A 27,401-nucleotide genomic window follows, 5' to 3' on the forward strand; every position below is an offset into this window, starting at 1 on the left:
AAAGGACCTCTAAGGTCCCTTCCAATCTGTTATTCCGTTATTTGTCCTGAGTGATAGTGATTCATAGAAATCACTCTAGAGATTTTTTAGCTACACTCTTTCAACTCTGATTTTTAAAATGTGCTTTTTTCCCCAGGATAATGAGATAATACAATGCAGAAATTTTGTGGATAACGTTAATCTCTTGAATGTGTGATGCAGAAGTTATGGGCAAGTTCTCCAAGCCTTGGGTACAGTCCTCAGAGGTGCCCAAGAGTTGTTAGCAAAAGAGAAATGTTTAATGTGACAGAAGGGGACAACAATTCTTTGGCTGAAATAATGATCTCTGTACTTAATTTTGATACAACATAAATGTAAACAAAATGAGATATAGTTTTACCCTGGCCCTGCTTGTTACTTTTGCGAGTACAATAAAAGGCAGAGGACAGTCTTCCTTGTTTGACAGATTTTGTGCAATGTGCATCCTTTTCCAATGTGGAACACCTAAGAAAGATTTTAGTTTGAGATCTTTGGGAAAGGGATGGGCAATTATTATAAAGCAGGTATACAACAGAGAATAAAAAAATACACAAATAGGCATGCAACTTTATTCAGAAAAGGCAAAATTCCTAATCTGAGACCATCAAAGGCTCACAACACCAAAGGAGCTCTGGTGGCTCAGCAGACTAATTAACATCCACTTACATCTGCTGCCTGCAATTACTGCAAGTTCAAATCTTACCAGGCTCAAGGTTGACTCAGCCTTCCATCCTTTCTAAGGTAGGTAAAATGAGGACCCAGATTGTGGGGGCAATAAGCTGACTTTGTATACATATACAAAAGTATGAAGGCTATTGCTTAATGCATTGTAAGCCGCTCTGAGTCTCCGGAGAAGGGCGGCATATAAATCAATTTTTTTAAAAAAAAGACGCTTAGAGCACCACTGGGAAGATAATGAGTGAACTTTAGCCAAGGGCAGCTAAGAACCTCTATTAGGACTCGCCAGGTGGGGAGGTGAGTGAGGCCTGTTATCTGGGAGGACTTTGAGCCAGTTGATCCTGAGGAAGTAGATGGGGTTGTGGATTGGCCACCTGTCATGTTAATTAAGGTCCCCCAGGAGATGGCATGTGGCTGGGGCCAAATGGTGGCTAATGATTCTTTGAGGGGAGCAGTGGTACCCCTCCTTCTCACAGGGCCATCCTTGGAACCAAACATATTATACAATTTGTCCAGTCTCCAACCTTTTGGGTGCAGGTTCTTGAGAAAGTGTTTGGCCCTCAACTTCAGAGGGTGAAATGGATTAGTTGGCTCCTTTTCAGGATGGGTTCTGGCTTGGATATAGTTCTGAAGCAAATTGTTTAGATTAGATTAACCGAGTTGGAAGGGATCTTGTAGGTTATCTAGTCCAACCCCTCGCCCAACCAGGAGACCCTACACCATTTCTGACAAATGGCAGTCCAATTTCTTCTTGAAAGACTCCAGTGATAAAGCTGCCACAACTTCCAAAAGCAAGCTGTTCCATTGGTTGATTGTTCTCACTGTCAGAAAATTTCTCCTTATTTCTAGGTTGAATCTCTCCTTGATCAGTTTCCATCCATTGTTCCTTGTCTGGCCTTTGGGTGCCTTGGAAAATAGGTTGACCCCCCTCCTCTCTGTGGCCGCCCCTCAAATATTGGAACACTGCTATCATGTCTCCCCTGGTCCTTCTCTTCACTAGACTAGCCAGGCCCAGTTCCTTCAACCGTTCATCATTTCTTTTCTTTTCTTTTTTTATTTGATTTATATGCCGCCCTTCTCCAGAGACTCAGGGCGGCTTACATTGTGTTAAGCAATAGCCTTCATACTTTTGTATATATTTATACAAAGTCATCTTATTGCCCCCACAAACTGGGTCCTCATTTCACCTACCTTAGAAAGGATGGAAGTGTAGGAAGTTAGCACCCACCCCTCTCCTGGAAGAGTGAAATATTTTAGGAAATATGAAAAAGGCAGAATATTATATTTCCCTGGGATAAGCATGTTTTGAAGCAGCTCCCATCTTCCTGCCCCCACCCTTTGTCAATGGGCCATTAAGGCCTGGGCCAGTCTATTCTACATAACAAAGATCTACCTCCTTCAGGCAGAGCCATAGTAGGAATTGCCAAAGATCCAACAAAGATAGGATTAGCCCTCTACACAATAGCAGCAGAAACTCACCACATGTGACCTGGGAAGCACATGTGGCCATCAGCTAGCAAGGCCCCCACCCCCTGGGAGTCTGACAACCAATCAGGATACTCTTTCGGGGCCCCAGGAAGTTCAGAGCCAGGGAGAGCATAAAAACCCAGGGACTCGCTGTATCTGCCCCTTTTCTGTTCAGGAACTCAAGCCATGTGATCCTGTCCACCATTAAACCATCTTTCCAAGCAGTCTCCATGTTTCCAGTGTCTGTTTTCCCCACTTGGAGCAGAACCCAGAAGGATGTTTCTTCCAACAGAAGGCTGAGTCAACCTTGAGCCTTGGAGAGATTCGAACCTGCAGTAATTGCAGGCAGCTGTGTTAATAACAGGGTGCTTAGACCACTGTACTATCAAGGCTCCTTTTCTTTTCTCTTTCTTTTCTCTTTCTTGTCTCCCATCTCTCTCTCTCTCTCTCTCTCTGTCTCTCTCTTTCTCCCTTCCCTTCCTCCTTCCCTCTCTCTTTCTAAGGCTAGGATACCCATCCAAAACAAAAACTCCTTTGGATGAAGCCTCCTTACCATCCGCCCCCCCCACCCCCACTCTTCACTTCCACCCCTCCCCCGGGCTTCTGGCTGCTAGCATTGGCAGTTAGCCAATTGGCTGGTGGCTAACCATCCCAGAAGGCTAAAAGCCTGGGGCGAAGGGTGTGGCATTGAATGGGCCATGCCGAAGCATGTGGGACAGAGGGACTGGGGCCAACTGGCCGGGGGCATGTCAGCCAAGGAGAAAAGCTAGAGGCGAATAACCCCGAGGCGAAAGCCTGTCGGAGAAGCAGGCGCGGCCAAGGGTAGCAGACGAAAAGCCCCATTCTGCCCTGAGCATACTTGCCTGTCTTACCGGATTGGATACGATAGGCACATTCCAGGTCCCTTCCCTGAAATCCTGCCCTCTAGAGGGACCTGCATTTCCTGTGGCTGCCCCTGTCTTATGGAACAACTCACCTCATCGGGGATTCAAGGGGCACCAGGCACCAGATTTTGTCTTGGTTTTATGATTTTATGTTTTATGGGTTTTCTTATAGTTCTAGGTTTTATTGTTCTTGTGAGTCACTTAGAGTTGTGTTTTAAGATGGGTGGCCATACAACTTTTTTAAAACAAACAAACAAACAAATATGGCAAACAATTCTTTCTTGTTTTGTTTGAGGTTAGAATAATGGCTCAAGATCCCAAATATTTAAATAAGATCTCCCAAAACTCCCATAGAGTTGTTGAATAGGAATTCTGTGGGACTTAGCATCATAAATTTCTTATACCATCTGAAATAAGTCAGTTTAGTATAAATTAATAGAATACCTTGACCACTGTTCCCATCTCAGCCGCCTCTTCTTTTAGGACACCATTCTTGGTGGGAATCAAAAGCTGCTAGAAATCTAGAAGAATTAACAATACAACCGTTCTCTTCACAAAGCTTATATCATCCTCTTCTTGGCCCAGATTTCAGTATCTCAAGAGTAGCAATATCTCGAAGTCTCTACCAGAATTTGTTAATTTGGTGGATTACCACTATAAGTGGGAGATCTCAGAAGCTTGGCATTAGCGGTAGTGTGAGTTGTGGGAGGCTTGTTCATGAGGCTCACGATGAAAGGGAAGTTCATAGGTTCTGTGACAAAGGAAGGCAGGTGTGTTCAGTTAGCATGAAGAAAGCCAACTCATTCACAATCAAACTAGAACTTCTGTTCCGCTGGTTATTTGTCCTCACTGTTACGAAGTTTCTCCTTAACTCCAGATTGTTTTTCTCTTTGATTGATTTCCAACCAATGTTTCTTGTTCTGACCCCCAGTGCTTTGGAGAATAATTTGACCCCTCTTCTTTGTGTGGCAGCCCCTCAAATACTGGAATGCAGCTATCATGTCATTCCTAATTCTTCTTTTCTTTAGAGTAGCCTCTGTTTATACAACCCAGGACTGTATTAGCTTTTTTGGCTGCTGCTGCACTCTGCTGGCTCATATCCACTAGGATTCCAAGCTCCCTTTCACAGTTACTGTTTTTGAGCCAGGTCTCGCCTAATCTGTACTTATACCTTTGGTTTTTCCTGCCTAAATGTAAAAAATTGCTTTTATACACATTAAATTCATTGTGTTGGACAGGGCCCATTGTTCAAGTTTTTGGAACTTTTTGAGCTTGTCTTTAGGATTCTACTAGTTCTACTATCAAAGCGGCTAATTTAACTTGGATTAGAGATTGGATGCTTTTAAATAGGAAGAGGACTCTTACATTGGAGGGTTATGATTTGTGCCGAGGGTGGCACCACTTCTTATGGACAGAGAGGGGCAAGAAATGTGGACACTTTAAGAGACTCTATCTTCGGAGAATCTTATAGAATCTTGGGAAGGGGTTAGGAACAGGTATTATTCAATGATCCCGATTTGGTTCGCCCCACTAGAGGCGGTAACACACTCGACACTATATAATAAGGAAATCTCATTGACCTATCAGGACTTGCTTGATCCCCAAGGGGAGTTGAAAACCCATGAGGAACTTGTGAACCAGGGCAAGAAGGTAGATTGGTGGGCTTACGCCCAAATACAGTCAAGTGTCAGAAGGGACAAAAGAAAGGAGGGAATCTATAGGTCACTACAGGAGTTAGATAAAATCTAACTATCTGGGAATCGAAAAGAAATTACTTTCAAGGTGCTACCAGTTTTTAGTATCACAATGGATTGGTGAGGAGGTGATTAAGTACACCATGATTGCCTGGGGGTGGGTGGGTGTTGGACTGGATGACCTATAAGATCCCTTCCAACTCTGCTATTCTGTTATTCATCCAAGAAGCTGCACCAGTCCTGGCAGAATAATGGGAGTGATGGAAGGATTAGTTCTGACAGGATGAGGGTAGGGTCAGAAGGGTCACATATCTTTGCAGTCATCTGGTTGTCGTCTGCATGGACATGGCTATAAAATTTAGGTTCAGGCTAGAAGATGAGATCCTTAGATAAGAGGCATATCCCTAGCCGTTGAGGGAAAAAAATCAGTGCATATGATCCATGAAAAAACTCCCAAATCATTCATGCTAGCTGGCATGAATGGTTGGATAGAGAAATAACAGAAATAACAGAAAAAGTGAGTGAGCTTCCTTGAGAGACAAGGAGGAGAATGTGGGTTTGCTGTTTGCTCTCTCCCTGCTACAGTGGCTTCATCTGGGCTAAGGGGGTGGTAACCCACATCACTGCACTGTTACTACCTCCTGGGTGCCTCATGAATCCAAATATATGTTTTCCAGAGTCCATGTGACCATGATGGGAGATCAGGAAAAACGGTAGCTCTTAATGAATGTCCAACAGGTACAGCAAGAGTGCCAGCTGGATCCAAACACTGCCACCTGGTTTGGATCCAAATATGGTACACCTCCATTTTGATTTATGAATTTATAATTGGTTTAATTGTTAATTCTCAATGGCTTATTTAAATTCATTTAAAATGATTTTTAATAAGCCACAAAATCTATAAGATTGTTTCTTTGCTCTGTTTAACTGTCTAAGACTACATAATCTTCTTTGTGACATCTGAGAAGCCTATATTCATTACAATTTCTACTAAACAGAGTCATCGAGTCAAGATCATGTGAAGTGTTAGTACTGCTTTACAAAGCCTTAGTAAGACCACACTTGGAATATTGCATCCAGTTTTGGTCGTCACAATATGAAAAATGATGTTGAGACTCTGGAAAGAGTGCAGAGAAGAGCAACAAAAATTATTAGGGGGTTGGAGGCTAAAACATATGAAGAATGGTTGCAGGAATTGAGTAGGTCTAGTCTAGACTAGGGGTGATGTGATAGCAGTGTTCCAATATTTGAAGGGTTGCCACAAAAATGAGGGGGTTCGACCTATTCTCCAAAGCACCAGGTGGCAAGACAAGGAACAATGGATGGAAACTGATCAAGGAGAGAAGCAACCTAGAACAAAGGAGAAATTTTCTGACAGTGAGAACAATTAACCAGTGGAATGGCTTGACTTCAGAAGTTCTGGGTGCTCCATCACTGGAGGCTTTTAAGAAGAGACTGGACAGTCATTTGTACAGAATGGTATAGGGTCTCCAGCTTGAGCAGGGGGCTGGACTAGAAGATCTCCAAGATCCCTTCCAACTCTAATGTTCTGTAAATAATTAAAGGAGATTTTGAATTTGAAAATTGATGCTGGACTTAATTTCCATTGATCCCAATGGAAATTGGAATCTGCTCCCCAATTCTTTGTTGTTCATTTATTTTATTTGTACACCATTAACAAAATAATATTTAATCTTAATAAAAAAAAAATAGAAAAAAGACAACTTCAAACATTGAATCAGACTAAGGGAAAAAAGACATACGAAGACAAAAATCTATCTTATACAGTATTTTACACTTATCAATAGTCACTGGTTTACTAATGGTGTCACTACTATAAAATGGACAATGCACACTTTTATTGTAAGCTACCACAAAAGCCACAGTAACATAACATCTATTATTGAACTCTTCCATTAGTAGATATAGTATAGTAGATTTTGCCTTTTCTAAAATGCTATCAACAGCCAATCACTGATATAGAACATAGTACATATAATAACAGAGTTGGAAGGGACTTTGGAGGTCTTCTAGTCCAAACCTCTGTTCAAACAGGAGACAAATGGCTGTCCAATCTCACCGTCAGGAAATTTCTCCTTAGTTTTAGGTTGGATTTCTCTTTGATAAGTTCCATCCATTACTTCTTGTTCTGCCCTTGAGCGCTTTGGAAAATAGCTTGACGCCCTCTCTATAACATCTCCTCAAAGATTGGAACCCTGCTGCCATGTCACCCCTAGTCCTTCTTTTCATTAGAATAGATGTAACCAATCCCCTAAACCATTCACTGCATGCTTTGCCCTTCAGTCTTCTAATCATCTGTACTGCTGTTCTCTGCACTCTTTCCAGAGTCTCAATATCTTTCAACATTAACCCTAGTTTGTATTGAGGCATCCCATTAGGCCATAAAGGGCATTCAACATCTGAGTGAGGCTTCACAGGCTCTGAAGTCATCTGTGGGGCAAGAGTGAACGGAAGATACCCCACGAGACCACAGAACATGCTAACTGGAACATGGAGTTGGCAAGAGTCTTTTACGAGGTTTCCAACAAGGCAGCATGAGTCACTTCCCGTAACAGAAAACCTGTTGCAAGCCCCACAGCTGAAGAGCACATGGGTCATTTCCATTTGGGAAATGTATTCCTCCATGTCCGTGGCTGGTTATAAGAACAAGCAAGCCACCCTCCACCTGGGACCTTGTGGGCTTGGGGTCTGTATTTCCCAGGACAGTAAAACCAGTTGGATTTAGACACACTTAGTTGAAGTTTCCCCCCAAAACCACATCAGGCAGATCTACAATAATGAATGTGTAATCTTCCTTTCAAAGAAATACAGATTTCTAAAATGGCTTTAGTGTTAAATGTGGGGAAGCATTTAAAATATCCTTGCTATGAAGTATGTGATGCCGCCAAAGCCTTGGTCAATACACTGATCCTTTCCTCTTGGCTCTGCCTCAGACTGCTCCCCCCCCCACAGAACAGGAGTTTCCTCTTCAGGGCTGCCTTCAGGGCTTTTTGGGAAGAAAGCCACAGTTTCTGAATCACTCCCTTTCTCCCCCAGCTGCTTTGTTAAGAGGGCTGAGGAGAGATACGGAGCGGTCCATGTTACTCTTAAAGCACAGGCCCCCTTGGATCCTCAGTGAACCAGGGCAGCCCCAAATTTGCAAAATCAGAATCCCTGTATTTTGGGTGAGAAAAGCTTGGTATTTGATGGTACAGGGGTCCTTGGTGCTTTCTGACTTTTCAACCTTTTCTTGCAGACGTTTCATTATCCAACTAGATAACATCATCAGTACTTGAAGGGGTTTGATCTCTGTTTACATACAAGCCCCTTCCCGCACTGATGAGGTTACCTAATTTGGATAATGAAATGTCTGCAAGAAAACAACCAAGCTCAGAGAGCACCAGGGACCCCTCATTTCAATCCTGAGCTATAATATTCTCCTTTACTGGTGGTGTCCTCTGGCAGAGAGCATAATTCTCTTATCTGACTTGATGAAAAGAAAACACGAGACTGTATTCATGTGCATCAATAGATTAACTCTCCCCTGCTCAGCCCTGAACTCCTAAAGGCTCAGTCAGGATGAAGTGCTGCAACTACAGAACACAACATGCTCCAAACAAAACGACAGTATGGAAACATGGTGATCAATTTCAGAACCGGCACAAGACAACCTGCTTAAACAATCAGCAACATCTCACATTCCAAATCTGCATTATTCTGATGATATCTAAGTTTTAGGCTTTGAAAAACAGTTTCTTAAAAACAGATCCAACAAATTAGGTATATTTTTCTGCAATATCCACTATGCCTCACATTACATATCCCCTGTCCCTTTCTGGTCTCCACATTTTCTAGTTGGGCAGAAATGAGTCAGTTTTGTAATTTGTTTTACTAAGAAAGTGATGCAATTTCTTGTAGTTTCTTACAGAAAAAAAAACAAGTTTCCCCCCAGTAACTATGGTGATGTGCATCATCCATCTCTGTGGGAAGAAGCTTCAAGGGACCAACTGCAGGGAAGTGTCAGATCAAAAAAAAAACAGCACACAAACACACAAAACAAAACATTGTTGCCTCCTTCTTCCTCTTCCCTGGATTACAAGTAGAGACAAACAATTGCTGTAAGAACAGATGCCACAATCAGGACATTCCAAAGAGAATACATATTTATGTGGACTCTTAATAGAAACCAGCAATTAGAAGCTTAATGTTCAAAGCAATAGCTAAGGGAGCAACGTAGTTCCAATCAAGATGTATATCCTCCTCCTCCTCCTCCTTGTTTGAGGTGAAGTTCTATCAAAGGGGAGCCGTAAACTGTGAGCAGCTTGATCTAGTGCAGTTGGCATTTCCATAGAATAATAGAATAACAGAGGTTTTCTAGTCCAACTCCCTGCTCAAGCAGGAAACCTTATACCATTTCGGACAATGTGTGGTCCAATCTCTTTTTAAACCCCCCCAGTAATGGAACATCCACAACTTTTGAAGGCAAGTCACTCCACTGATTAATTGTCCTCACTGTCAGGAAATTTCTCCTGATTTCTAAGTTGCTTCTCTCCTTGATTAGTTTCCCTCCGTTGCTTCTTGTTTTGCCTTCTGGTGCTTTGGAAAATAAGTTGACTCCCTCTTCTTTGGGGCAGCCCATCCAATATTGGAACACTGCTAGACAGGAGTAACGGAATAAAATGCAGAAAGAGTAGCTTTATTTTTGCCCGCTGATCTCATTGCTTAGAAATTCTCCCAGATTAACTTGAGAGGTTGTGCCTTTGAAAACATGAAATGTAAAAGGTCACCTGGCCAGATTTTTCATCTTTAATGGCAGCCCTTCCTCAGTCAACAGCAAAAGTAATGACCTTTGTCTGTGTCAGAGGAAACAATATTTTTGCTGTATCCTGGCCTTTAGACGAACAGGCCCAGCTTATTTTATTTATTCAACCCTTCATCAAACTGCCTCATTGCTATTTGCACTACAAGAAATGATGTGCAAAAAGAAAGAGGATAAGCACAAAGCATGGCAAGAAAGTAAGTGCAAGCCCATCAACCTTCCAGAGGTTGCTTCCACACAGCCAGTGGCTTCAGCCTTCCTCCTCTGAGGTAGTTCCACCTTTCCCCTTCAGGCAGGATGATGTGAGCTCCTGCCAGTGAGAAACCCCCATTTGATGTTCCAAATGTGCTTTTTCAAAAGGCAACTGGATTTCCTTTGTTTTTCCTTGAAGTTGTTTCACTTCTCATCCAAGAAGCTTCTTCAGTTCTGGCCGAATAGTGGAGAATGGAAGGATTTTAAAAAGTTGTCCACCATTCAGTCAGAATTGAGGAAGCTTCTTGGATGAGAAGAGAAATGTCTTCAAGGAAAAATGAAACATCTTCAAGGAAAAACAAAGACCACTTGCCTTTTGAAAAAGGCAACTTTGGGACAACCGTGATCTGGATGACTGAGAATCTCCATAGACACCCCATTTGTTGCTTCAGCTTCAAAAGCCTTTTCACTGAACTTTGAAGGTGACATATAAGAAGTCCTTCAAGTTTGAAGAAGACACGCTGTGGTGCAGTTCATCTGTAGACGTTCAGGTGGCCCTCTACTCCCAGTCTGGAAGTGTAATCTAGTGCAATGGTGGCACCAGAAGTCCATTGATGAAACAACTGCGGATATTATCCTGTGATGTCATTCCTAGTTTTCTGTCTGTTTTTGGCAGTGCCTACCTTCAAAGCTGATGGAAACTTCATAGCAGCTGCAGCTTCCAGTTCCCTTGGCTGGATTTTACAGTGGTTTAGGGTTTCCTTCACAGCATCTTTGTGCCACTTGTATGGACAGCCTCAAGGTCCTTTCCAGTCTCCAGTACATGACAGAGCGACTGCCTATCTATTCGGATGATGTTATTCCACCCACCATTTCTAGGCGTAGGTGGACTGTGTGATGCAACATCTCCAGGTTGGAGTCAGGGTTTTGCTGACAAATGCCAAGGATGGAGCAAAGAGTGTGTGTGTGAATTTTCTCCAATTGTTTGTTGTGTTATAGATACAGACTCCAGGACTCACAACCACAGAGGAGGGAAGGGATAACCACAGCTCTGTAGACTTTCATCTTTGTGGAGACATGCACACTGTGTTGACTGAGCACTCTAGAACACAGCCAGTCCAGAGTCTGGCTGGCCTTGCTGATCCTGGAGTCAATTCCTTTGTCCAAAGATCCGTTGCTCGATATGATGCTTCCCAAATATTTGAAGCTGTTTACATTTATCAGCTGGATGTAGTGAACAGTGATTTTTGGTTTTACCAAGTTGGTATTTGGCATGGGCTGATAACATACTTCAGTCTTGTTCAGGCTGATAGTCAGGCCAAAGAGCATTGAAGCTTTTCCAAATTTGTTCACATCAACTGTAGATCACTGTCTGTTTGTGCCATGATCAAAGATCATCAGCCCAGGAGCAGAAATGGGGCAAATCAGGCCTGTATTGATGGCCAGAGCCAGCTATTATATTTCACAAGACCATGTTAAAGGCCTAGCAGTACCCCTGAATGGAGGAGACAATGAACTGGGCTCTTTGTGAGTGTTGAGAGGCAACAACTTTCTCTTAGCAGCATCTCCCCAAAAGTCTCTCTTCCAGTAAAATATTATGATTATATTTAAATGTTTCCATTAGGGAGCACATAGTATTGTGGATGAAAATGAAATGAAAAGGCCTAATAGAAGGAAAATAGAATTCTTAACAGAATACCAGACGTGGAAAAGATATTGGAGGTTTTCTAGTCCAAACTCCTGCTCAAGCCAGAGATCCTATACCATTTCTGACAAGTGGCTGTCCAGTCTCTTCTTGAAAACCAACAGTGTTGGGGCACCTACAGCTTCTGTATTCACTGGTGAATTGTTTTAACTGTCAGGAAGTTTCTCCTTATTTCTAAGTTGAATATCTCCTTCATCAGTTTCCGCCTATTATTCCTTGTCTTGCCTTCTGGTGTTTTGGAGAATAGCTTGACCCCTTCCTCTCTGTGGCAGCCCCTCAAATATTGGAAGACTGCTATCATGTCTCCCCTGGTCCTTCTCTTCACTAGACTAGCCAGGCCCAGTTCTTGCAACCGTTCTTCATATGTTTTAGCCTCCAGCCCCCTAATCATCTTGGTTGCTCTTTTCTGCACTCTTTCCAGAGTCCTCTTTTTTATATTGTGGTGACCAAAACTGGATGCAGTATTCCAGGCGTAGTCCAATTCTGTGAATGAATGTTAGTAAAAACTGCATCTGCCACTCAGAGTAACTTTCGTATTAAAACTGATATAAAAATTCTTTGTAAGAGGAGCTATAAATTGTCTTCGTGGATCAGAGCTCTGTCCAGCTAGGCCATTCTTCTACTTCCAGCCGGACACTGATATTCACAGGCAGGAAATAAATCAATGGCTTCTCCAGTTACATACATTTGTATTCATCAGAGGAAGCTTCTCACAAGTACAAGAGCCATTTGTACTGTACTTTAAATGAGCAGCCCTCCTCAGAGATAAACTGGCACATCTAAAGGCAGCTGCGTATTCTCAACACTATGACAGAAGTTGGAAATAAGAAAAACCTGTTTTTGGGTGACAACAATGCTGCACTGTCACATCTCTTGAAATAAAATAAAAGGCCTGCACAATTCTCTAAGGAATCTTTGGATTTTTCCTGAGGAAAGTTTTTAACGATCAACCATAAGCCAGAGTGACCCTGTGGTAAGATGAGTGGTGAATACATTTATAAACAAACAAAACTTTGTGGTTATTCTACACTCAGTGATGCCAGGGCCAGATCACACCATAGCCCACCAAATTCATGGGAAATGCCTCTGCTCTGGCTTCCCAGCTGTTACCTATAAAAAGCAATTCATACTGTCTGATTGTACTTTTATATGGTACTTCTCCTTAAAGTTGGACTATATAAAACTGCAAGACCTTTTTACTGATGTTTAGACTGATGTCATTTAATTGCATACATGATTTTACTGCTGGTGTCTCAATTAACTGTAGACCGGTTATTTGAAAAAGAAAATGAAGGTAGGACTTGTAATACTATGAGGAAGCTACCTATCCTTGACCCGGCCCTGAAGGATCCTTCCCTCTTTGGGGTTTGTTAACAGCTTTTAAAATGTTAATTCAGAAGAAGGAAGTGTGGGGGCACTTTTGTTTCTCAGAACAAGACGGGTGATGACACATGTGGCCCTAATCCAGGAAGAAGAACCAGGTTTTGTGTGTTGGGGCGGGGGGGGGGGAAGTCAGGGGTGAAATGCTCCCGGTTCGGACCGGATCGCCTGATCCGGTAGCAATGGTGGCAGGTGGTTCAGAGAACCGGTAGCAAGAATCCCTGCGCCCCCCCCATGCCCAACTGAACCGCACGATCATCAGAGGCTTTTTAAAAAACTTTTAAAAGTATTTTTTTCTACAACTTCTTCCACCGAAAAAATGCTTTTAAAAGTAAAAAAAAAAGCCTCTGATGATCGCGCGGCTCAGCTGGGATTGTCAGAGAGACTTTTAAAGCATTTTTTTTCTGCAACCTCTTCCGGGGAAGAGGTGGTTAAAAAATGCTTTGAAAAGGCTCTGACGATCAGGCAACACAGCTGGGATCATCAGAGCCTTTTCAAAGCATTTTTAAACCACCTCTTCCCCGGAAGAGGTTGCAGAAAAAAATGCTTTAAAAGTCTCTCTGACAATCCCAGCTGAGTTGCCTGATGTCAGAGCCTTTTCAAAGCATTTTTTAAAACGATCAGGCACGATGACCGTCCTAAATACAGGCCAGGTGCCAAGCAGCCAAACTTTGATCCTGTGACCACGGGGATGTTGCAATGGTCATAAGTGTGAAAAATAGTCATTATTCACTTTTTTCAGTGTTGTTATACTTCAGTGCTTCTATAACTTTGAACAGTCACTAAAAACTATTATGAGTGGAGGATTGCCTGTAGTCGTCTCAGAGTGGTGGAGCCCCCATTCCCCCTGGGAACAACTCTTTGCATAGGCTCTAGTGTCAATCTTTTGGTGGCATGTTGGTCTTGGGGAATAACTGAACTCTCCCTAATAACCCCAGTTAAAATTTCTCCTCAGCAAGATGATTTCTTTTCTCTTATGTGCGTATAGAATTCTAGATCATCAGTTCAGTTCCTGCTTCTGGGGCTGAGGCAGTAAGGCTCAAAACATCAATTTCCTCTCATTTTGTACCTCTAGAAATGAAGAAAGGAAAGGGCAAGAAAGGAACTCTCTAAATGCTGTGGAATTCCACACCTTTCAGCCATGACCAAATATGGACACCTCCAACCAGTCACCTGGGATTATGAGATCCAGCAGTGGAGGCCAAAATGGTTCCTTCCCCTGAACAAAAGTCTTATGACATCCTGGTTGTTATTTAGCACACCATTACTTACACAAAAGAAGAACTAGGAGGAAGTACATGTCTTCATCCACAGCTTGGCCATTCATGTACTTATTTAGGCCACAATGTGGGTTTATTTTAAAAACTTGCCATCTTATGTAAATCTAGCCAATCTGTTTTGAAAGTCATGGTTTCTGAATTAGGAAAGTGTCATTTATTGAATAAACATTTATTTATTCAATAAATGATGAAGCAAATCATAGCTTAGTATAAGGCATCAACTCAGTTATTATAAAACTTGTATCTTTGTAGTCTCAAAGGTGCTTTTTCAAAAGGCAACGGGACTTCGTTTTTCCTTGAAGAAGTTTCACTTCTCATCCAAGAAGCTTCTTCAATCCCGAGAAGCTTCTTGGATGAGAAGTAAAACTTCTTCAAGGAAAAACAAAGGAAGTCCAGTTGCCTTTTGAAAAAGTACTTTTGGGACAACCATGACCTGGATGACTAAGAATCTCCATAGACATTGTATCCTTGTAATTTGTACCTTCAAATTAATGTGGACTCCTGGCAAGGTTTTTCAGAAGTGGTTCGCCATTGCCTTCTTCCTAGGGCCAAGAGAGAATGACTGGCCCAAGATCACCCAGCTGGCTTTGTGTCCCAGGCAGGGCGAGAACATACAGTCCCTTGGACTCTAGCTTGGTGCCTTAACCACCACACCAGACTGGCTGTCTTGTAATATTTTACTTATTCTGTACAAGGGGGAAGTTTTCACAGGTTTCCCTAAAGACAATTTAGATCCAAATTAGCCTCAAATCCTTTTGTGACTGGACTATAACTGCCTCTTCTGTCCAGAACCAAACTCAAAACAAGGCTGACTCTCCTAGATGAACTCTGGAAATGCCATGGGTCTCCTTCCTGCCTGTGACCACTAGATGGTGCTGCAGCCCTACTCTTTGCTCCCAAATGCAAACCCTGTCAATCCTGCAGGCGGGATGGGTGTTCCAAGCCACTCTGGGGATGTCAGGGCCATTGAAGGTCTGATCCCGCCTTCATAATACCCCACTTTAATACAATGTATACATGCAATAGGAAAGGACTAAAATCTCTTCCAGTCATGCTGGTTTTAACCAGCAAGCCACAAACTGTACAGGTAATCCTTGACTTCTGACCGCAATTGAAATCAAAATTTTTGTTGCTAAGCAAGACAGTTGTTATGTGAGGTTTGTTCCATTTTATGACCTTTCATGATATAGTTATTAAGTGAATCACTACAGTTGTTAACACTCATTCTTTGCATTCTTCTTCATGCAAAAAGTAACTATAGCCCAACTCACAAAAATATAACTATAAAAGACAGATTAGAAATAAAAATTAAAATAAGCAAGACAATAGTTACACCTATCTGATCTTGATGAATATAAATCACAGGGACCTGATGGATTACATCCCAGACTTCTGAAGGAGCCAGCAGATGTTATCTCAGAACCATTGTACCATATTTTTCAAAAATCCTGGAACACCAGGGAACTACCTGAGGATTTGAAAAGAGCTGATGTGGTTCCCATCTTCAAAAAAGGGAAAAAAACAGACCCAGGAAGCTACGGACAAATCAGCCTAACATCAATACCTGGGAAGATACTGGAAAAAATAATCAAAAAACAGATCTGCAAATATCTATTATTTATTTATTATTATTATTATTATTATTTCAATTTGTATGCCGCCCCTCTCCGAAGATTCAGGGCGGCTCACAATGCATTTAAAATCATTATAAAAACATTTAAGAATTAAAAACATTAAAAACTCATTCACACCATTCATGGCCGGATCTCGACGGATCGCAAGAGCGAGATCAACGGCCCCAGGCCTGCCGGAAAAGTCAGGTCTTTACCACTTTTTGGAAGGCCAATAGGGTGGGGATGGTCCGGACCTCAGGAGGTAACTGGTTCCAGAGAGCTGGGGCAGCCACAGAGAAGGCCCTCCCCCACGGGCCCGCCAGCCAGCGTTGTTTAACTGACAGGACCCGGAGGAGACCAACTCTGTGGGATCTTACCGGTCACTGGGAGCGATGCAGTAGAAGGCGGTCTCGAAGATACCCTCGAAGAAGCCATGTAGGGCTTTAAAGGTAATAACCAACACCTTGAATTGTGACCGGAGACCAATAGGGAGCCAGTGCAGCTCGCAGAGAATTGGTGTAATGTGGATGTACCTAGGTGCACCCATGACAGCTCGTGTGGCTGCGTTCTGGACCAACTGTAGTTTCCGAACACGTTTCAAGGGTAGCCCCATATAGAGCGCGTTGCAATAATCTAACCGTGAGGTGACAAGGGCATGAGTGACCGTGAGGAGAGCCTCCCGATCCAAGTAGGGTCGCAATTGGTGCACCAGGCGAAGCTGTAGCAAAGGTCCCCCTAGCCACATCTAGAAACAAATGGAGTTATAACTAAAAGCCAGCATGGGTTTGTTAAAAACAGATCATGCCAAACCAATTTTATTTCATTCTTTGACAAAGTGATTAAATTAGTAGACCAGCGAAATGCTGTGGACATAGTAAGCTGGAAGTGGGATGATAGCTCTATGAGCTAGTGATGAACACCAAGAAAGAGCAAGCATAGTTAAGCACAAACACTTTTCAATGAATTTAACAGAATAACAGAGTTGGAAAGGACCTTGGAGGTCTTCTAGTCCAATCCCCTGCTCAAGCGGGAGACCCTAGACCATTTCAGACTGTCCAGTCTCTTTTTGAAAACCTCCAGTGATGGAGCACTCACAACTTCTGAAGACAAACGATTCCACTGGTTAATTGTTGTCACTGTCAGGAAATTTCTCCTTAGTTCTAGGTTGCTTCCCTCCTTGATTAGTTTCATCGTTGCTTCTTGTCTTGCATTCTGGTGCTTTGGAAAATATGTTGATCCCCTCTTCCATGTGGCAGCCCCTCAAATATTGGAAAACCTGCTATCCTGTTGCCATTGGTGCTTCTTTTCACTAGACTAGACCTACCTAGTTCCTCCAACCTAATTCCTGCAACCTACCCTGCAATTTAGTTCCTCCATTGGCCAATTATGGACATGAACTCAAGGACTTGCTCCAACATGGCTTTTCCCTTCCTGCCTGCTCCCTTCCACTTGCCACATGGAGTGCCTTCCTTTCCTGCTTCTTCAACCTGCTCTAGCTCTGGTTGCCCTTCCTTAACATGCACAGCCTTGCTGCTCCCTTCAATGCTGGTCCTAATTCCCTGTCAGGATGTTGATCCCTTCCACGCTCTGCTTCACCTTCTTTGGTTCACTCAACCAACACTTCAGGATCCAGGCTGTGGTCAGCTATTTCTGGTCCCATGTCCCTCCCAAAAATGACATTTCATGTGCATTCTGTTTGTTGATCTGTTCACCTTCCATGGCTAGAAGATGTGACCATTCCATGGACACAGAAATCTGTCTGAGAAGAATCCAAGCATGTCATGACAACCACAACTCAGACTGCTGCTTGATTAAGCACGGGTGAATCTTGATGAACTATTATCTGAATACTGTATGACTGTAACCTTGTTGCTAGTATCCTTACGATTTATATTGACTGTTTCCTAATATGATTTTATTACTTATTTGTTCCCTATGACTATCATTAAGTGTTGTACCTTATGATTCTTGACAAATGTATCTTTTATGTACACTGAGAGCGTACGCACCAAGACAAATTCCTTGTTTTTCAAATCACACTTGGCCAATAAAGAATTCTATTCTGTTCTATTCTATTCTATTCTATTCTATTCTATTCTATTCTATTCTATTCTATTCTATTCTATTCTATTCTATCCTATCCTATCCTATCCTATCCTATCCTATCCTATCCTATCCTATCCTATCCTATCCTATCCTATCCTATCCTATCCTATCCTATACACAGGGAGGTATCCCTTGAATGATAAAACTAAGAGCCAGTGAAAGTGACCTAAGGCAGGATTTGGGATAAGATCCTCATTAACAAATCAAGGATAAGACAAGAAATGCAAAGGGGAAGGTCTCTCTCAGTATCTTTTCCCCACTCAAAGGACTGGTGGCTGAAAAAAAAATAATTAAAAAAAAAAGCCTATAACAAAGAAAGAAAAGAAGATTTGGATTCTCCACAGAGAGAATTGGTCCAGAGCGAGCAAAGAAACCTGATGGCAGCAAATTGGCACCTGCAATTTCAGAGCTCTGTCTCCAGAGCCACCAGGCTGTTTGTTCCTCCTCCTCCTCCTCCTCCTCCTCCTCCTCCAGTGATTATGAGTGTGTCTTGCACTCATGTTCAAAATGCAGCAGAGACCGCTTGCTATTGTTTGTCATGCACCCCGAGCTGAAGAAGAATCCTCTGGATTTCATCATGCTGAGGTTTCATGGGCTGCCTCTTTTATATTCCACAGCATTGCTGCTAAAATTGAAGGGCTGCTCTCCACCAGCCCAGCCACATCCTGCATGGGGAGGCAGGAACAGAAATGATGTACCAGGTGCACCCTGTTATCAGCCTAAGTAAAGTGTCACCAGCAATTTCTCCTACCTGCCAGGTAATGAGAGCTGGCAGGCTGCTGAGGCAGAAGCTTTTCACAAATGAGAAACTGTAAGCAAGGACAGTGGGAATTCGGGGGAAGGAAGGGAGAGTCACACCTTGAGGTGTCATGGGCTTCCTTGTTTTTGGCAACCTGAGTGGCCCTCAAGTGCTTCACAGGAAGGTGTCTGAAATGCTTTCAGAGCAGAGGAGCTGCTGAGCAGGAACTGACTGGAGGCTGTGAAGCACATTGTCCGTCTCCTTTTTTCAGATCCAGTGGGTTCCTGGCCTGATCTGCCCTTGGGGATTTTTGGATGTTCTAAATATTGCACATGAAGAGAAAAATGTTCTCCATCCTCAGCAGACCTAACTTTTTATAAACCATAGTTATGATCAGGGCCGGATTTAGATTGAAAGAGGCCCTAGGCTAATCCACTTATGAGGCCCTTTCACCGGTGGTGGGATTCAATATTTAACAACAGGTTCTGTGGGCGTGGCTTAGTTGGGGGTGTGGCTTGGCAATCATGTGACTGGGTGGGCGTGGCTAGCTGGTCACGTGACTGTGTAGGCGTGGGTAGCTCGTCATGTGACCGGGTGGGCATGGCTATGTGCATGACTGGGCCTCGCACTTTTGACCGGTCCTCACACTTATGACCATCCTCACATTTATGCCCGTGCAGCTTTCTTAACAACCATGTCACTCATTTCACAACTGCTTCTCTTCACCATGGTGACAAGATAGGGCAAAAACGTAAAATGTGAGGACAGTCGTAAGTTCGAGGACTGGTCAAAAGTGTAAGGACCAGTCAGAAATAACTTTTTCAGCCCTCTGAGTAGTCCATATGCATAAAAGGATACAGCAATAGAGAGGGATGAAGGAAGGGAAGGGAAATTAGAGTAGGAGAGAGAGGGAGGAAGAGAGGAGGAGAAGGAGAAAGGAAGAGAAAGTAGGGAGGAGAAGAAGAGGGGGAGGAAGAGAAAGTAAGAAGGAAAGAAAAGAGAGAGGTGGTAGATTTGAGGAGAAAGATTGCTATACAATAAAAAAGATGAAAGGGAAGAAAGCCAACCCCAAACAAATATAAAGATATTAAGATAAAGAATGAATTGTTAAACTTTAAAGAATAAAAGAGAACAAATATGAATAAATAACAATAATTAGAAACACACATACAAACATACAATCTATTTTCTTTGAACAGAGTATTTGGCCGGTTCACAAATTTAAACAGTGTTTAGTCATTTCAATTAAATTTACAATTTCTATATTTCCTTTTTGCCATATTTATTCCTCATCTATTTTTGTAAAAAACCAATATTACCCTCATCCTCATCTCTAATCTTAATCAAATTCAATTTTTCCCTTCTATTCTATATTATACCCCTTCCCATTGTCATCTATTTTTATATCCATCCTCACATTGGTTAATTATGTAATATTAGTTGTTTAATATAAATTCAACATTTTAATATAAATCAATTAGTTATATAACTACCTTTTTTGTATATTAATCAATATGAACATGAATATTCCAATTATTTCCATGCAATCCAATTTCTTACAAATCCATTAATTATATTTACCAATAATAATAAACCAAATAATTTCCCCCATATATTCCTCCAAACCACAACTTAACCATTTCTGCTTTCAGAAATATACAATTAATAGTATCTCAATTATTACAATTCCCTAGTTAAATACAGCTTTTTTTTTCTTTTGTGTTTTAAAATCCTGAACTCTTCTCTTTTTCCCTAAATTTCCCATTGTTTTCACCTACCTTTTTTGGTGAGGAAAAAGAAAAGAATTCTGCCTGCCTAATTTTCCAACCTTGCAGCAACAGCAAAGCAGTTTCACTTTCGTTTCTCAGTATAGCTAGGGGAAAAAAAATCAGCACTCTTTGGAAGGAAGCAAAACAGCGGAGACAAATCAGCTGAGAGCCGGGAGGCCAATTAGCCTCTGCTGAAGCTCCGGGGGCCAATAAAATTACAAAAAAACCACCGAACCCTTTGTTAAATTGCTGGCTCCCCCGCCCCTCGCCCACCACTATTTATTGGCAATAAATAGTGGTGCGGAGGGGCGGGGGAGCCAGCAATTTAACAAAGGGTTCGGCCGAGCCACCTAGAACCCCCAGAATCCCACACTGTGTAGGCCCTTCTGGATCTTGAGGCCCTAGGCTGAAGCCTAGTTAGCCTATAGGAAAATCCGGCCCTGGTTATGATCCTGGTTGTCAATATAAATCAAGCCCTGTTTTCTAGCTAAATAAATGTATTCATTTAAAATGTGATACCTAATTTGAGAGCTGTCTACAGTTTTCCAGTATGGCTGCATCATAAACTGGGTTGTTCTCAATCTCCTTTTCAATTATTCCCACCATAGAATCTCCTCCCCTCCCCACAACTGTCTTTGTTATGTTAATTTATATTGAATCACATTTGCCGTTTTAATGCTTGTCCAGTCTCTTTGAAGACATCCTTCTGGCACTCTTTGCAGTCTGCTCTGATTTTCTCCTGAATTATCTGGTCTCATATTCTCACTTACCATATAAGGCTCTCTTGCTGTGCATGGGTGACTCCAGCATGTTTATGAAATTATCTTAAGTAACTGGCCCAAATAGTGTTGGCTTCAGGTCCCCACTACTTGCTTTCCTCCGCTTTACAAAAAGTCTTATCTGTTCCCATCACCACTTTCATGTTATTTAACCAGTTTTTCATGTTGTCTATGGAGATTCTCAGTCATCCAGGTCACAGTTGTCACAAAGGTGCTTTTTTCAGGAGGCAATTGGACTTTCTGTTTTTTCTTTGAAGATGTTTCACTTCTCATCCAAGAAGCTTCTCCCGCTCTGACTGGATGGTGGGGAATGGAAGTAGCTCCGCTACGAAACTATGTGTTCAGGCTTGATAAATCAACACTTACAGCTTGAGAATCAATGAGTAGTTACGATCGGCCTCTCCTCTCCCCTTCTCTCCCTCAGCCTTGTCCCACAAAAGCCTCCCCTATCCTATCCCCTTCTCTTCCTCAAGCTTGCCCCACAGAAGCCTCCCCTATCCTATCCCCTTCTTTTTTTTTTTAATTTAATTTGTATACCGCCCTTCTCCCAGAAGGGACTCAGGGCGGTGAACAGCCAAAATTAAAAAACATACAAATGCAAAAGTTAAGATAATTAAAAGAATTAAATCACTGGCTACCCAATTTAAAACCCCAAATCCATAAAATTTAAAATCCCAATTAAAAACCATTTAGGCTAGGCCGGCTTGATGAAATAAAAATGTCTTCAGGGCTTTACGGAAGGTCCGGAGGTCCGGGATCAATCGTATTCCAGGAGGCAGCTCATTCCACAGGGCGGGTGCCACCACAGAGAAGGCTCGCCCACTGGGGGCTGCCAGCCGACATTGCCTGACCGACGGCACCCCGAGGAGGCCCTCTCTGTGAGAGCGTATTGGCCGGTGGGAGATTATCGGTAGCAGCAGGCGGTCTCGCAAATACCCTGGCCCTAAGCCATGGAACACTTTAAAGATGAGAACCAACACCTTAAAGCGCACCCGGAAGACCACCGGGAGCCAATGCAGCTCGCGCAGGAGAGGTTCTCTCTCCCTCAGGCTTGCCTCATAGAAGCCTCCCCTATCTTATCCCCGGCTTGCTGCTGTGAAAGTAAAACTGAAACTCCTCTCCTCTGCTTGTGTTTTGCATTAGGAACAGATTTCTTTTCAGGTGGGGAGGGGGAATAGAACTCCTTAGCATTAGAGCATGTTAATAATAATATAGGAAATATTAATGCTCTCAGTCACCAAACAGTTCTCATTGGCTGACTTGTTGTTATGGCTACCCCAGCTCATAATTACACTGATACAATTGTGGTCATACTACTTGTGGGCTACTTGTACTGCATAGCATCTCCCAGACTTTATCTTTATAGTATTTACATTCCCCAGCTTTATATTGAGTTTTGCCATAATCATAGCCTGCACAAATTTCAGACACGCTGCCTAGGATTATCGAGAAGTGAAGTTCAATGCTCAGGGGAATATTTACTGGGATGAAGGGGGTGCGATGCCTCACTGGTGAAAGATGCTGAGCTTGTCTGCTGGAAAGTTGACAGCCTGGGTTTGAGACCTGCTCCACGCAATGTTCCAGCCCCAGCTTCTGCCCCCCTAGCAGTTCAAAAGCATGCAAATACTAGTTGCAATATGAGTAGCACTTAGACTTATATACCGCTTCGCAGTGCTTTACAGCCGTCTCTAAGCGGTTTACAGAGTCAGTCTATTTCCCGCAACCATCAGGGTCCTCATTTTACTGACCTTGGAAGGATGGAAGGTTGAGTCAACCTTGAGCCTGATGAGATTTGAACTGCCAAATTACAGGCAGCTGGCAGGCAGCAGACATAGCCTGCAGTACTGCATTCTAACCACTGCACCGCCGTGGCTTTTAGTAGATAATAGGTACCACTATGGTGGGAAGGTAACAGTGTTCTGACAGAATTGAATAAAAATGGGGAAGCAAAATTAGTTTTCTAGGAGGGATCAAGCACAGAGAATCAGATTCAGATTAACAGAGTTGGAAGGGACCTTGTAGGTCTTCTAATCCAACCCTCCCCCCAAGCAGGAGACCCTACACCATTTCTGACAGATGGCAGTCCAGTCTCTTCTTGAAAACTTCCAGTCATGAAGCTCCCACAACTTCTGAAGGCAACTTCTGTTCCATTGGTTGATTGTTCTCACTGTCAGAAAATTAGTTCTTGGTTGAATTTCTCCTTGATTAGTTTCCATCCATTATTTCTTGTCTGGCCTTTGGGTGCTTTGGAAAATAGGTTGACCCCTTCCTCAAAGGCCTTTCTGTAATCAATGATGTACATAGTGACCTCTTTTTGATATTCTTTGGTTTTCTCAATTAGCCAGCATGTATCAGCAACAATGTTCCATATTTCTCAGCTTTTTCTAAGGTCAGCTCAAACATCTGGCATGTCTTTTTCCATTCTAATTGGGCTAGATGATTAAATCTTCTTTTGTGGGTGTTGCAATAGAATCCTAGGGCTGGAAGGAAGCTTGGAGGTCTTCTAGTCCAACTTCATGTAATGGAATGACTGTCCATTTTTGAAAACCTCCAGTGATGGAGCATCCATGCCTTGGGGAGACATGTTTTCATGTCTGTGGAACAAGACTCAGGAAATTTCTCTTTACTTTGTCAGTGTATAAGAAATTATGAGCTGGGATAACCATAACAAGTCAGCCAAAGGGAACTGTTTGGTGACTAAGAAACAGGATTGTTGTGAGCCATGTGAGATGACTCGGAGCCAAGGCGTGGCTTAGCGTGAAGTTTCCGAAAGATGCCCTAATTAATTCATGAGCCATGAGCCAAACTTCAAAAGAAATACAGTCATTTATTAGGAGCACCATTTCGACAATATTCGGATGCAGTTAGAACTAATCCCATGTAGATTTACTTTCCCCTATGACCCTGTCTCTCCCCTCCTCCCTGGCCATGTCATAAATCACATTCTCCAATTACCCACTTTGGCTAACTGGGAAATCCAACACCCTTCTTTTGATTGCGGAAGAAAGCATGTATGGAATGTAGCTTCCGTTAGGGAAATCAATTAGCTCTATCAGTTCTCCCTCCCTCCTGCTCATGGCAACTTGAAAACTTTGCAAGTTGACACTTAGCTTGACTGATCTGTATATAAGAGTTGGTTTGTCCTTGCATTATTGATTCTGTGATTTCTGGTTTTGAGTTCTGCTACCACATTGCAAGAGTGCATGGGTATCGTATACAGGCATCGTGTTTTATATTATTGTAATATAATTACAATAATATAAAATATTGTATATAAACAAGTTTCTTCTATAAATGAATCCTGCTGAATCATTTACTTGTGTGCTGGTTAGATTGCTGCAAACTCTAATATACTTCTAGTTTGGATCCCTCTTTAACTTCTAACCACTGTGTCATTCTCTGATTTGCTGGCATAGCTTAGTTTGACCGGAAAGAAGAATGCTATTATGTCTAACTACAATCCCACTACTAAATCACCCCTCCTACTTTCCCAAGTGCAATAAGGTGGCAATGTGGAAGCTTCTGGTGTTAATATGGCTTCCAAAGCTGACACCAAACCATGGTCCTAGGACTAGCCTGGTTGAGGAAATGGAACCTATCATTAGATTGGGACAGCAACAAATGGCGAACGAGGAAGAAAGCGGCTAGCTGGCAGGAGCCAGCAAAAGCACCAAACACTAGCTACAAGCCTGCAGTTAGGAAAGTGAAAGGATTAGCAAATGCACTAAAGGGAAGTGAGGAGTTAGAGCCGCTCATTCAAAATGAATACCGCAACCTAGCAGAGGCATTCAACGAGGGGGAATTGGATGGTCTCCTTCCCAATTGCCCCACAGACTATACTATTGAGATCTTGCCAGGGCTAAATTGCCTAAGCTGAAGATGTGCTCCATGATGCCGAGGGAGATGGAAGAACTTTGGGGTTTATAGACAAGGACTTAGTCGGAGGATTTATGGTATCCAGCAAGTGAAATCAAAGGTGTCTGCCCCTTTACTTTTCAAAGAGAAGAAAGATGGGTCTCTTAGGTTGTGAGTGGATTACCATGGGCTGAACTGTATCTGTGTGGAAAATATGTATCCACTCCCCATCATAAAGAACATGCTGGGCTACCTATCCAAAGGGAAAATTTTCACTAAGATGGACGTGAGGGAAGCTTATTACCAAGTGAGGATTAAAGAGGGGGATGAGTGGAAAACTGCATTCAATTGCTACCAATTTCAGGTGATGCCATTTGGGCTGCAAGGGGCGCCAGTAGTATTCATGCAGTTGATAAACGAGGTCCTGCATGAACACCTGTACAAAGGAGTGCTGGTGTATCTAGATGGCATCCTAATTTATACCAAGACCATGGAAGAGCACGTCAGGATAGGGAGGGCACTACTTGAGAAATTGTGAAAAGCCCAGTTGTACCTGCATCTCCAAGGATGGGGTGGAAATGGACCCGGGTAAGATGAGGGCGATTCTGGAGTGAGAGGCTTCTTACACTAGGAGGCAGCTACAGAGCTTCCAGGGATTTGTGAACTTCTGTCAGCAGAACTTCATCCCCACTTTTTCCCAGATAGCCCTGCCTGTTCAAGACCGAGTCAGCCACTAAATTGGTCCATCGAATGCCAAGCAGTCTTTGAGAAACTGAAGCGGCTCTTTGCTGTGGAACCAATTTTGAAACACCGAAACCCAGATGAGCCATTCATAATCCAAGCTAGAGATGTGGCAGTTGGGGCAATTTTACTCCAGAGGAACGAAATAGGGGAGTTGCAGCCCTGTACTTATATGTTTTGCAAATTATCAGATACTGAGAGATGTTGGGCCATCTGGGAAAAGGAGGCTTATGCTGTCTGATGGGTTCTTCTAACATGGAGGCAATTCTAAGAGGGTAATAAAATCCCATTCGAGGTATGGACAGACCAGAAGAACCTAAAGGCATTAAAGACTGAGAGGAAACTATCCCCTAAGCAGGTCCAGGGTCCATCTGGTGTTTCACTGCAGTCTTTTAAAATCCTTTCAAGACTTTGGATTGACCCAAAGATGCTGTTTTCAACAGGACTTTCTGGTTTTTCTTTGAAGACATTTAGCTTCTCATCCAATAAAACCTGAAGAAGCTTCTTAGGTGAGAAGTGAAATGTCTTCAAAGAAAAAACAGAAAATTCAGTTGCCACTTGAAAAAAAGCACCTTTGGGACAACTGGTCAGAGAACCACCGCCCCTAGTTAGGGGAGAAGAGTTCATCTGCATCTTTGTATGGTTTGCCAATTGCACAGTGGCAGATAGGACAGAACTCCAAAGGGTCAACATCATTGCCCAGAGGATCATTGGTTGCCCTCTCCCCTCTTTGGAAGAGCTTTATAGCTCCTGCTGCCTTAAGAAAGTTCAAAACTTTCTTAAAGATCCATCTCATCCTGGGCACCCTTTTTTGGAACTATTACCATCTGGCAGACAGTACAGGATAATAAAAACAAGGATAAATAGGCTGAAAAACAGCTTCTATCCCAGGGCAATAACCATATTGAATTCCACAGTATAGTGCAATATCGGGTTTTCAATTTCAATTATATAGAATGTAAAGGATGTATGTTTTTGTTTTTATTTTTATAGTTATAATATACACTGAAGATGACATTTAATTTTGTTGTACCATGTGCAATGACAATAAACTAAACTAAACTAAACTAAACTCAAGAAGCATGGGAAACTCTGAAAAATGCAATCATAAAAGCTCAGTCCAGCAGAATACCACTGAAAAAGAAAAACAAGAAATTCAAGAAGAAACCAGCATGATTGCACAAGCATCTCTCTGACAAACTGAAAGACAAAAAGGACATGCACAGAAAATAGAAAGAGGGACACATAACTAAGGCAGAATATCAGCAGATAGCAAGAACATGCAAAGACATTCAGGAAAGCAAAGGCTCAGAATGAACTAAGACTTGCTACAAAAGTAAAAGATAATAAAAAAAGTTTCTTTCAACATATTAAAAACAAGAAAAAAGTCAAGGAAACAGTAGGTCCACTAAAGAGAGAAGATGGCAAGGAAGTAACAGGCAGTAGGGAGAAAGCAGAGCTGCTTAACTCATTCTTTGCATCAGTCTTCACGCAAAAAGAAATTATAGCCCAACGTACCAAAAAGGCTACTGTAAAAGACAAACCATAAATAAAAATTAAAATAAGCAAGAAAATGGTAAGAGGACACCTACCAGACCTTGATGAATAATCACTGGGACCTGACAGATTACATCCCAGAGTTCTGAAGGAGCTTGCAAATCCTGGAGCACAGGGGAATTACC

The 27,401-nt window shown here is 42.4% G+C and overlaps 1 long non-coding RNA gene across 1 annotated transcript; it reads right to left on the minus strand.

The window, feature by feature from the left end:
* LOC117663483 (uncharacterized) lies at positions 1–27,401 on the minus strand. The gene is made up of 3 exons (XR_015729472.1): positions 27,312–27,401; positions 3,492–3,798; positions 1–483 (listed from the first exon to the last, which is right to left on the minus strand). It is a non-coding gene; the product is annotated as an uncharacterized LOC117663483 (long non-coding RNA).

This window comes from Pantherophis guttatus, chromosome 10 (genome assembly GCF_059756535.1).
Source record: "Pantherophis guttatus breed Tessera chromosome 10, ASM5975653v1, whole genome shotgun sequence".
NCBI lineage: Eukaryota > Metazoa > Chordata > Lepidosauria > Squamata > Colubridae > Pantherophis > Pantherophis guttatus.